This window comes from Phyllostomus hastatus, unplaced genomic scaffold (genome assembly GCF_019186645.2).
Source record: "Phyllostomus hastatus isolate PE091 unplaced genomic scaffold, TTU_PhHast_1.1 phas_scaffold_93, whole genome shotgun sequence".
Classification (NCBI taxonomy): domain Eukaryota; kingdom Metazoa; phylum Chordata; class Mammalia; order Chiroptera; family Phyllostomidae; genus Phyllostomus; species Phyllostomus hastatus.
In genome coordinates, this window is record NW_025334042.1 from 39030490 (window position 1) to 39042458 (window position 11969).

Below are 11969 nucleotides of genomic sequence, written 5' to 3' on the forward strand. Positions count from 1 at the left end.
ACACTATCATAAAAGAAATATTTTAAAGTTGCATTTTATAGTCTGGGCAACAAAAGTAATACATTTGTTAACAGAGTGGAAGGGAGAGCTTGGAGCAACTCAGGAGTCCCTGCGACTTCACGGAGCCACCAGTCTCTGGAAGGCCACTCCACTGCCAGAGATTCCGACATGACCCCCTGGGGCATAGTTGAAGGTCACTCTGGGTTACCTCTGTTTTCCCACCAGCCAAGGTGATCTTGTTAAGACTTACCTTCTGTAGATTGAATTATAAAAGCAATAGAAAGCTTTTTCAAATGTATAGCTATCTTTTAGCATATGGAGTAGTACAATACATGACCTCCTATGCCAAAAATTGGATATGTCCCTCATATCACTGCTACTTCAAATGGAAAGTCCTTACTCCAAATCTAAAGTGACAGTTGTGGAAATTCTAGCCAACAACCTGACAGTCTAAGAGCAAGTTACAGTCAATTTGAGGGTGGAGCTGCGGAGATTTAGGGATGTTGGGGAAGAAAAGGTGGAAGTAAAGATTTGAAGTGAAGGGTTGACTATTGAGAGTGCATGAGAACTCTCATTGGGTAAAGTAAGCTTTGCTAAAAATTTTCTGCAGCCCTAAAGGATGGTGGGATTCTTGGCAGGTCAGTATTTCTAACCTGTGAGGGACAGATGCATTACTCAGAAGTCTGGGAGGCACAACATTCAACTGCCAGGATCACTGCTAAGCTGAAACTGCAAAGTGGCTTCTTTCCAAGTGTACCTGAGTCATGGACTTCATTCTTGGAGGATGTAAAAATATTTACAAGGAACTTTTCCATTTTTTCAGATTAGTTAAATAATGCTGATTTATGATAAGATGTTTCTAAAAATTTAGGTACTACTATAAAAGCACAGTTTGAATTTAAAAATTAAAATAGAGACAGAGTCTTAACAATTGTTTTTTCCATTTTATGTATTCTCTTGGCAGTTTGGGTCAAAGGATACCCATCAGGAATCAATGCTCCGCTCACTGCTGCATATGTGGGTGGTGAAGAGCACCCTTTCCTGACTTGCAGAAATATTTTTCAATGTGTAAATACTAGGAGATAATAAGGAAAGCTAATAAGACAAGGATGTATTCATTTTAAATACGGTGTTGGGGGAGAGCTCTCCGAATACCCTGAGCTGCCAGAAAAACAAACAAGTGGGTCCTATAGAAAAGTAAGCCTGAAAACACTTCGCTGGAGGCACAAAGAAAAACCAAGGTTATTTAACTTCAGGCATATCAAGAGAAGGCAGAGTTGATTGGAAAAAAACAACAATGCTGGGGAAAATAGAAGGCACCAGGAAAAGAGGAAGACCAAATACGCAATAGATTGACTCCATAAAAGCCAGGAGCTGAACGGGGCCTTTGAGGATGAGCATCACTCATCACTCATTTCCAGGGTCAGCAGCAATCAGAGCGCTCGAGGGCATGTAACACACACACACACTCAATTCTTTCTCCACTTAACCTTTCCTATCAGTTAAATCAGCAAAATGCCTGCATTGTCTCATAAATATTCAGTCTCATCCAGACAACGCTAGGGGGAGCAACACTGTAGAATAAGAGCTGTGAAATTTTGAGCTTCACACTCATTCTAGGAATATTAAAAATGACAAAATCTCAGACAGGAATGGCTGAGAAGTGGCAGGATGTCCAACAGTCTGTGAGGGTGGGCAGCTTCTCTAATCAAAAAGGGAAGCACTTTCCCAGGGAGTCAGATGGTTGGAGCTGGGGATGTGGCTTTGGATGGCTGAAATCTTTGTAAGGGAACTTTTGTTTTTAAGACTGTTTCTTGTCAAGTCTATACATTCAGGAAACTAGGACTTATCACTCTCAAAGACTTTGCTGCCACGTTTTGCAAATTAGCAGGGACATGGCAAGAATAAGTAGGTAGGACAGTTTTGGGTCAAGAGCTATACAATTATGACCTAGTCTTAAAAAGAAAACCCTTGAAAACAAAGAATTTTTAGAATGAATGATACTTAAAAAATGCAGAAAATACACTATGTTATTTTCTTGTAAGAATATTTAAAAATACAATTCAAGAAATTTTGAATTAAAGACCAAGAATTATGGGAAAATATTACAATACTGAGGACAGAAAAAAATAATTAACATATATTAAGTGCCTGTCCTTGTGCTTTGCATATGTTGTTATTTTAAGCTTCACTAGGATCCTAATAAGATAGGTAGGGCCAATCATATTTTTCAAATGAGAAAATAGGCTTAATATTAGCCAAGTAGTACCCTAATAATTATTTGCTCATCTCACTCTAATATATTTATATAATAGAGATGCTCAGAAGTGACACAGAAAAAGTTAACTTTATTTTAAAATATAATTAAAATTAAAATTTAATTTTTTAAATTACTTTATTGTTGTTCAATTACAGGTGTTTGCATTTTCCCACCACCACTCCCCCCCCACCCCAGCCAAACCCATCTCCCTCCCCTTGCTTCCACCCTCCCCCTTGATTTTGTCCATGTGTCCTTTATAGTAGTTCCTGAAAACCCTTCTCCCCACTGTCCCCTGCCCCGTCCCTTCTGGCTATTGTTAGATTGTTCTTAATTTCAATGTCTCTGGTTGTATTTTGTTTGCTTTTTTATTTTGTTGATTATGTTCCAGTTAAAGGTGAGATCATATGGTATTTGTCCCTCACTGCCTGGCTTGTTTCACTTAGCATAATGCTCTCCAGTTTCATCCACACTTGGTATTAAGATTTAATACAAACACTGGAAATGTATGTTATCTAAGAAAGCCTTTTGGCATTTGACATTTAGTAAAAAAAATTAATCTTTCAAAAGTTAACTATATATCTTATTACCCAAAGTGAAAGTTTGTCTCATAGTGTTCTTGACAATTAAAAATGATTATATATATATTTATGTGTGTATATATACATATATATATATATATCCCTTCACATTCTTTCTTCCAGCCCTCTGTCCCCCCTCCCCTCTGACAGCTGTCAGTCTGTTCCATGTTATCCACGCCTCTGTTTCTCTCATGTTCCGTCAGTTTGTTCATTAGATTCCACATATAAGTGAGATCATATGGTGTTTGTCTTCCTCTGACTGCCTTATTTCACTTAGCATAATAGTATGCAGGTCCATCCATGCTATTGTAAAAGGTAAGATTTCCTTCTTTTTATGGCCAAGTAGTATTCCATTGTGTAAATGTACCACAGCTTTTTTATCTATTCATCTATTGATGGGCACTTGGGCTGTTTTCAAACCTTACCATCATACTTTCATTTTTAGTTCTCTCCACCTGTATCCTGGATAATTTACTTATTCTGTCAAGGTGTTTTTCTATTGCACGAAGTCCTTATTAGCAATGAAACACCAATCCAAAGAACCTCTGCACCCCAATGTTAATAGCAGCACAATTTACAATAGGCAAGTGCTGGCAGAAACCTAAAGCTTCATCCATAAATGAGTGGATCAAAAAACTTTGGTACATTTACACAATGGAATACTACACAGCAGAAAGAAAGAAGGATCTCCTACCCTTTATGACAGCATGGATGGAACTGGAGAGCACTATGCTAAATGAAATAAGTCAGGTGGTGAAAGACAAATACCATATGATTTCACATATAAAGTGGAACCTAATCAAGCAAAATATAGCCAGAGACATTGAAATAAAGGGCAAACTGACAGTATCCAAAGGGGTGTGGGGAGGTGGATAATGAGGGAAAGAAGGGGAAGGGTCATCAAGGAACATGTATAAAGGACACATGGACAAAGTCAAAGAAGGGAATGGTTAAGGGTGGGAGGTGGCGGTGGGGGAAAGTAGTAGGGGGGAAATGGAGACAACTGTACGTGAACAACAATTAAAAAAAAGAAAAAAATAATAATACTGTTATCATGTCTGCAGATTCTGTCCCAGATGGATTTTATTTTCTCTTGTATGTTTTCTTAATTTTTAAAGAGAGTTTGTCTTTAGAGGTGCTTGTTTATTTTCCTGGGAGAATCCCGTGGGAGTGTGTTGGGTCACGTTCCGCAGAACCAGACACTTGAGATGAGGTTTTGGTGGTGGTGCTTATTAAGGAAGCGTTCCAGGAAAACTGGCAAAGGGGGTGGGGGTGGGACAGAGAAGAGGAGAAATCCCAACATGTGGATGATTTCAGATAAAGTCCCACCAAAAATGATCTCAGGCTGATGCTGCAGAGGCCTCTGGGGTTTCAAAGTTATGCCACAGAGTTGCAACTGAGGCTAGAGAGCTATGAAAATTGTGTGGGTAGCAGATGTGTTTTAGAGGGCAAGTTTTTGAAAAAGGAGGCCCAGTAGGTGCTGGATAGGAAAGCACACCAAAGGAGGGACCCCACCCTACCCCGCCACCCCAAGAAAGAATGAAAATAGATCCGGGGATCTGGGTGAAGCACAGACTCTGACATCTGAGGACCATTATTTATGTTTGGTTCTAAATCTGGGGATTTTCTCATACTATGTGGGTTTCCATTCTGAAAAATACCAGGCCAAAGGAGCTAATTTCTCATTTAAAAATTGTTTTCACCCAAAGTGCATGCCATGAGGAGCTTGCCTGTCAGCTCCCTGGGTGGCTGAGCCATTTTTCCCCTTAGTTCCTCTTTACATGATGGGAATAAGTCCTCTATGAAAGGCCTTTAAGCAAGGTTTCCTTTCAAACCCCTAATCTGTTCTATGTAAGAATTAAAATTCAGTCTAGGCATTAGCTGATTGAATTATCTCCCATCGCACCTTCTATGGCTGCACACATTTGCACGCAAGTCTGGTTGAAGACTTTGGGCTGCGTCTTCGAAAGGGCTCTTCTTGCTCCTGCTTTAGTTTTCTGCTTATACAGTCTTTCAATTTGGGATCTTCTATCTCTTCTCTCTTTCAGATGAGTTTTGTGTGGGAAGAATTTTGAATGTGAACTGAAAGTAAGATTCTTGCCCTTCCAGTCTCTGTCTGGACACCAGTAGTCTTTGAGTGAACCCTACATTGTCCCTTAAGATGAGTGATGGAGAAAAGCAGGAGGGAGGGTACAGAGAAAGCTGTGACATCAAAGCGTTCCAGAAATGAAAGTGTGGAAAAGTTGATATCCTCAAGAGGGGTAAACAGGAAGAACACGCCACCACCATGACCAGAAGGCGTGATGAGCGTGTTTGTGTGCTCTGTGGCCTACATACGTATTTGATTTCTGTAGCATGAACAGAATTGGTAGGAAATCCTCTCTTTTATACTCTTTTCTTAGAAAATAGTATGAGATTTTCGACATAGCCAGAGAAACAACTGAAATGCAACCTTCCTCATTGTTCTTCCAGCCTCCGAAACAGAAAAATCCCCGTGTGCTGAGTGTATGATAGGAACTGAGACTGGAGTCTGAAGTTAGGATTTTTTTCCTTTAGTACTTTGTGAAAAGTACTGACATAATACTGCCCCTCCTAACATGCCTTATAAGGTAACAGCCCAAATGAAGATGTAAAAGAAGCATTTAAGCTTCCAGCAAAGACAGTTTTTGGCAAACACTTCAAATACAAACTGTAGGACTGATACTGAACCCTTTAAGCTATAGTTCCAAAGTGTCAAGCATTATTTTGACTCTCTCAGATGCAAGTATGTGTACTGAAAACATAGGATGATATTAATGTGACAGATAGAAGTCAGATAGAACATTCAAGACTATTTATGAGGATTGTTGTATGCCCACTCTGCCCAGTTTGACCAACAGGCTTGAAAAAACCATGGTCATGTGGGGCACGCCATTCTGTCAGGAAGAGTTTGAGCACGTTTATAAAACTCTAGACAGAAAAAGATATTGTTAAGAATAGCTCTAGTCACACTGTTGATGTAGGTGATCGTTGTGTTCAGGTTCTTACAGAGATTGTACTATGAAAATGATCAACTACTCAGATTCTGATATTAGTTTTACATTCCCTAGGAGCTGAAGGAAACTCTTAAGGAAATGTAGCAAGTATCTCAGCTTCCATCCAAAGATAGAAGAGTTTCTGCCTATATCTGGAAGACTGGGAGTTTTCCTACAAATTTCTCCTAAGCTAGGAGGGGGTAGAAGTACAGAAGTTTGGTCAAGTCCAATATGTCACTGTTAGAAGGGAGTGTATTTGCATTTGCCACTTCGATTATCAATCCACCTGGCCACCCTCAGCCCAGAGTAAAAGACCTGAAATGAAAAATAAGAAAAATCTCAAGAGACCCTGCATCTTCCTGGAAGTGCTGGCATTGGTGACACAAGAAGAGAATCTCAGCGATGTTGACAACAGCTGCATTGGTCATATGGGTAACGATAAAGTACTGACTCCAGTGCCTTCTATTCTCTGGATGTAAAACATCAGAACACGACCAGAGACGAGAATCCTCAGTCTTGGGCTACTTGGCGTCTGCAGGGGTCTTGCCTCTGGGCAGTGGTAGTGCCAGTGGGTAACAACGGCACAACTGCCAATCTGAATTTAGGCGCTTTTGGACCCGTTTTCTCAGTGATCTGGATTAGGAGATAAGAAAAATGGTAGGTTACTCCATGGCAGTCAGCAGAATGCTGTTAGAACTTGTGTGAGAGACTGGATATTCTTAAATTTATTTGGGAAGATCTGGGGGTCATATTTGTTTTTCTTTTCATTTATGAAATGCTTCATGAATTTGTGTGTCATCCTTGTGCAGGGGTCATGCTCACCTTCTTTGTATTGTTTCAATTTTAGTACATGTGCTGCCGAAGCGAGCCCTGTGGGTTATGTATTTTGAGGAGTAAGCCAACAACTTGTCCATCACAAACACATACTTCAAACAACTGAACAGATGATTGTGTACATGGTCATAACCAGATGACCAATACAGAAATCAAATAGACTGTGTAATTGGAAGCAGGAGATGGAGAAGCTGTATTCTCTCTGCCAAAACAAGAGCAGGAGCAGATTGTGGTACTGACCACAAACAGCTAATATCAAATATTGGAGTAAATCCGAAGAGCGCTAAAAGAATTATAGTGCCAAAATATAACATAATAACATTCCTAATGGATTTAAATTCCACATAAAACACAGATTTGCACTGTTAAATGTAATTGACCGAGAACCAGAAAAACTGTGGACTGAGCTACAAATGTTATTAGAGATGAATGCAAAAAGGCAGTGCTGGGTGTAAAAAAAAAGGGAAGGAAAATTAAAATGGATGACACAAGAAACGCTGAACATTGTTAAAGACAGATGAGAGGGAAAGTAGAGGTTATAATCCTGAACATAGTTTTTCAATGATTATCACATAGAGACAAAGAGAACTATTACAACAGTCAATGCAAGGAGATAGAAGAAAACAACAAAAAGGGGAAAACAAGAGATCTCTACAAGGAGATTCAAGAAATAAAAGGGAAATTCAAGCCTGGACTAGGAATGCTGAACAACCACCAAGGAAGCATGTTATCTGAACAGGAGAAAATGGAAAGAAAGTATAAACAATGCACTGAAAATCAATACAGAAGAAACAAAAGAATGGCAGATATGTTTGAAGTTTTCTATGAGGAGGGATGTATAATTCTAGGAAGCTTCTCTAAAATTATTGGGAAGAAATAAACCACCAGGGGTAGATGGGTTACTAATAGAATTATTTCAAGCCACAGAGACAGGATCTAACTCTAACAAGAATATGTCAACAAACTTGGGAAACAAAACAACGGTCTACACAGACTGGAAAAGTTCAATATACATCAAAATCTTCAAGAATGAAGATGCTGAGGAGTGTGCACAGTAATTATAAGACAGTTGCTCTAATTTCCTATGCAATTAAGTGGTACTCAAGGTGATGCAACAAAGACTTCTATCTGATACAAGCAAGAAATGCTGGATGTTCAAGTTAGATTCCAAGAAGGAAAAAACATGGATGCATGCAAATTGCTATGCAAAGCAATTAAACCTCCTCCTGGCATTTTCCAAAGAGAGATCTCATTTCATGCTCACATGTACTACATGGATTTACTTGTATTTACTCTTTTTTATTTCCCTGTATAAGAAGCATTTACCACTAAAATGTGTAAAATGCATTTTTTTTTCTTCTTCGTCTTCCTATATAACTGAAATTCCCTTTACTATAAAGTTTTCTTGCATGTATTTTCTTTTTTTCTCTTGGAATTACTACTTTTAACCATATCTCATCTTCTGCCTCTCTTGAAATAAGTCTTTTTTTCTTAAAGTTTTGTATATTTTCCTATCCTTTAACTAAGTTTTATTGTTGTTATTGTTTTTGCTTTCCAATGAGGGGAGGTGTTAGCTCTTGATTGTTATAATTAATAGGTCAGTTTTCAGATGTGAATTATCTCTATCGTGTTATTTACTGTATTTCAAAAGAGAGGTTTCACTTCATTTAACTTCCTCTTTGTCTTTTAAAATAACTACTTGAAATATTTTCCCTGGTGTTTTTCCATAGACACAAAAAAAATGGGACAGGGACAGAAAAAAAGGAGTATTACGGAAAATGTTTCAAATGAAGTTAGTTTTTTTTAAATGATTTTTGTTTGCCTTGCCAAGTTTAAACCCATGAAGTCATAAATAGATACTAAATACAGAAAGGCCCCAAATGAATTGAACCTATTATATTTTATGTATAAAATACTACATCTTGAGAAACAATCTTTTCAATGTAATAAGTGTTTATAATAAATAAACACCAAATTGCACTAATGTCTTACAAGTTTATGGTTTGATAGGGGTTTTCACTTTATGTTATTTTAATTTTGTGCAAAAATACCCAGAAGGCTGAATTATTCCTTTACACTCTTCAGAGCCTTCTTTCTATAAACTAAGAACACTGGAAAACTATGCAGTCGAGTGTTCAAGCGAAAGTCTTGCTTGAGACCTTAAGAGCCCAGAGACTCTAGACACACAGCCCCTGGGGAGGTGAGAGGCCGGAGGGCAGCCCCCAAACACAGCCGAATGAGCGCAGCCAGAGTGTAAATAAGAAATAAGCTTTTGAGGTTTCTGAGAGAATATCTGGACTTACCTTCATTAATATACCCTAAACGATTAGCAAAATGTACAAGAGGAACATCATAATGCTGAAAGTTATATTGATGATAGCTTGCACAATATGAGACATAAAGATATCTCTACCACGTAAGTCAGTAAGTCTATTTCTTAGTGATGCATTATTGAAAAATAATTCAATGTAAGAAAGTTTTCAGATGAGTACAGAAGATCTCTGTATAGGCTTATATATTTTTTAAAAAGAGGAAACAACCTAAGTTTTCACCTCCTGATGGGTTTCCTACTGATGTCAGAATAAAATTAAAGATCTTTATTGTGACCTGCTAAGGCCTTGCCTACACTGCTTCATCTTGCCTCATTCTTCTTTGAATTTACTGTATCTTAGCCAGTGGCCTTCTGTTGGTGCCTCCGAGAAGTGCATCCCTTTCTACCACAGGGCCTTTGCCCATGATCTCTTCACTTAGAGCACGATGAGCTTCCCTAACCTTTCTTGCCTTTCAGCTGGCTTACCCTTAGCCTCCTAGCTGAAACTGTCATTTCCATAGGAAAGCTTCTGATAGGTCTGGTATTGCAGACCTACTTTCCCCTTGTAATGATCATAATTTTATTTGAAAAAATGTTTCTCGTCATTTATTTAATAGTTTTCTTTTTGCTAAATTTAAAGTTTTAGAAGGATAGAAGATATGTCTGCCTTGTTCAATGCTATTTTCTCCTGCTGCACGTGAGACACTTAGTTCACAGTCAGTAAATGCTTGTTGAAATAATATATCAGTCCCCGTCTTAATGCTCGTTGTTTCAAGAAACAAATGCTCTGTGAGGCTGGTGGAACCAAGAGCATCAACTTGTTCATTTTTAGGACTTTTTTCATCAAGATCTAAGGAATTTCACTTTCTTTGGCTTAGAAAGATATCTAGATATCTTTTCCCCCAAACGAATCATAGAAAAAAGGAAATACACTCTTATAAATGGTTCACATTTGCAAAAGAATAAAAAATTGTTATTATGTGACTGATCCAATGTAATCTTAGAGCTTATCTAAGTTTATTAAATGACCTCAGGATCTGTTTCCCAGATTAGCCTCTGTGATCTGCTGTTCCAGAAACAACATCATGTTCTTTTTAAAAAAAAATTTGACTCTAACCTTATGTCCTTTTATAGTATTTCCTAAGGAAGTTCATCTGTATTTACATCCACAATAGGAGCTTTTGAATATTCCATATTAAATGCATGTGTATGAGTCTGTATTTCCAGATTTGTGAAATTTTTAATAATAGAAATATAGGTTTTATATATGCTCTGTTTTTTTCATATAAACATTTTGAAAATCCTTAATTCCTACAAACAATCTTTACAGAAACTGCTCCCTGGTTTCTATTGCTGGGTTCATGTTAACTATAGTATGGTGCAGAACAAAGTTCATTGCTTTAATTGCAGTATACCTGACCCAAAATGCTATTGGGTTCACATCTGCAAAGTGTTCTCCTGGTATGTCTCAAAGAACACAGATCATTGCTCTTAACCTCTGCATTTCTCTTTACTTGAATCTCTGTTCTCATTTTAAAAAGACTTAAGGGCAGGAGAATATCAATTTCTCCATGAAGGTTGCATTGGATTAATGGCAGTAAAGGCATGATTTAAGGGATGATAGAAGACTCCTTGCTTGATTGACTCCACTGGCCTTTTTATCATTTGTCCTTTAGGCAATCCGTGCTTTGCACTTGAAGGGAGAAGAAAAGGAGTAGCGGCTACTATGACTATTGCCTTCTGAGCTCTCTTGATTTGGGGAGAAGTGTGCTGGCTAGAACTGGAGCCTCTCCTATGGCAGGGAAACACTGTGAAAGTCATGTTGAAGGATTGTTACAACCACAATTACAGAAAGGGCCTGTAACCATCGATTTAGTATCAGTTATGTGGCAGCTAGACCCACAGTTAGGTGATTCACAAAACAAGGTGTTGGAGAAGAGGACAGGACAGGATTCAGAGAGGGAAAAGCATAAAATATATTATTTGGGCAGCCAGATGAACAAAGGCAAAGATATTACAGTGGTCAGAGCAGGGGGTGTACTGGAGTTGTAAGCAGAAGAGTTTGGTGGGAATATAAGGGGTTAGTAAGAATGAGGCAAGCTTTGTAAGGGCCTTAAGTGACACAATGAGTCATGAAAGTTGTATGAATGTGGTATCGCTGTGATTGAAGATGTATTTTAAGAAGATAAATATAATATACATGTTTAAAGTGATTTAGGGAGAAAGAGACCAATTAAGAGGTTGATGTAATAACTAATGAGATTCTAGGAGAGAAGGGAGGCAGAGAGAAACAAAAGAGACAGATGGAAGTCATTGCTAAACATAACATAAATTAATTAATAGCTGTATGAGGTTAGACAGGGAAGAATAAGAGAAATTGAACAACGAGTTCAAGGTTCCTCCCAGGCTTCAAATGTGACTTACTAGTCAAATGAAACAGAGAATTAAGAGTTGGGGCTACTTTAGGAGTGGGGCAAAGGACAGAGAGAAAGAAAAGAATAGTTTACATTTTTATCATGCTGACAGCACTCTAATTAATATTTAGATTTTGCTGAAGTCCTAAAACTATAGAGAATTTTTTCCTGATCAATATCAATATTCTGGGATTTCCCTAATGTCCCCCCCAAATTATGTCTAACCCCATTGCAATCATGAAGCAAATATATTGCAATTGCTGGTTTACTTCCATCCACTCTGCAGTGTTCTCGAGGGCAATGGGAAAAATCCTGGTTATATTCTCAACACCACTGTGTTCATGGTGGGAGTGGTGAGAAATGCAATTATTCTCTTTTCATTAGTTTCTTCACCAACATAAAGAAATTGTTAAATTCCTAATGTGTAGACTAGTAGTGAGGTTGAGTAAGACGCTTAGCGTGGTGTCCAGCACATAGTAATAACTCAGTTTGCTTGTTATTATTGTTATTTTCCACAGATGAAGAAGTGAATCCTTGTGCCTTCCAGTCAAGCTCATA

General features: G+C 38.1%; 1 non-coding gene across 1 annotated transcript; it reads right to left on the bottom strand.

Annotated features, from left to right (window-relative positions):
• Window positions 1–6616: 6616 nt before the first annotated feature.
• Window positions 6617–6723, bottom strand: LOC123813193. Its single transcript, XR_006784686.1, has one exon. It is a non-coding gene; the product is annotated as a U6 spliceosomal RNA (small nuclear RNA).
• Between the last annotated feature and the right edge of the window lie 5246 nt (window positions 6724–11969).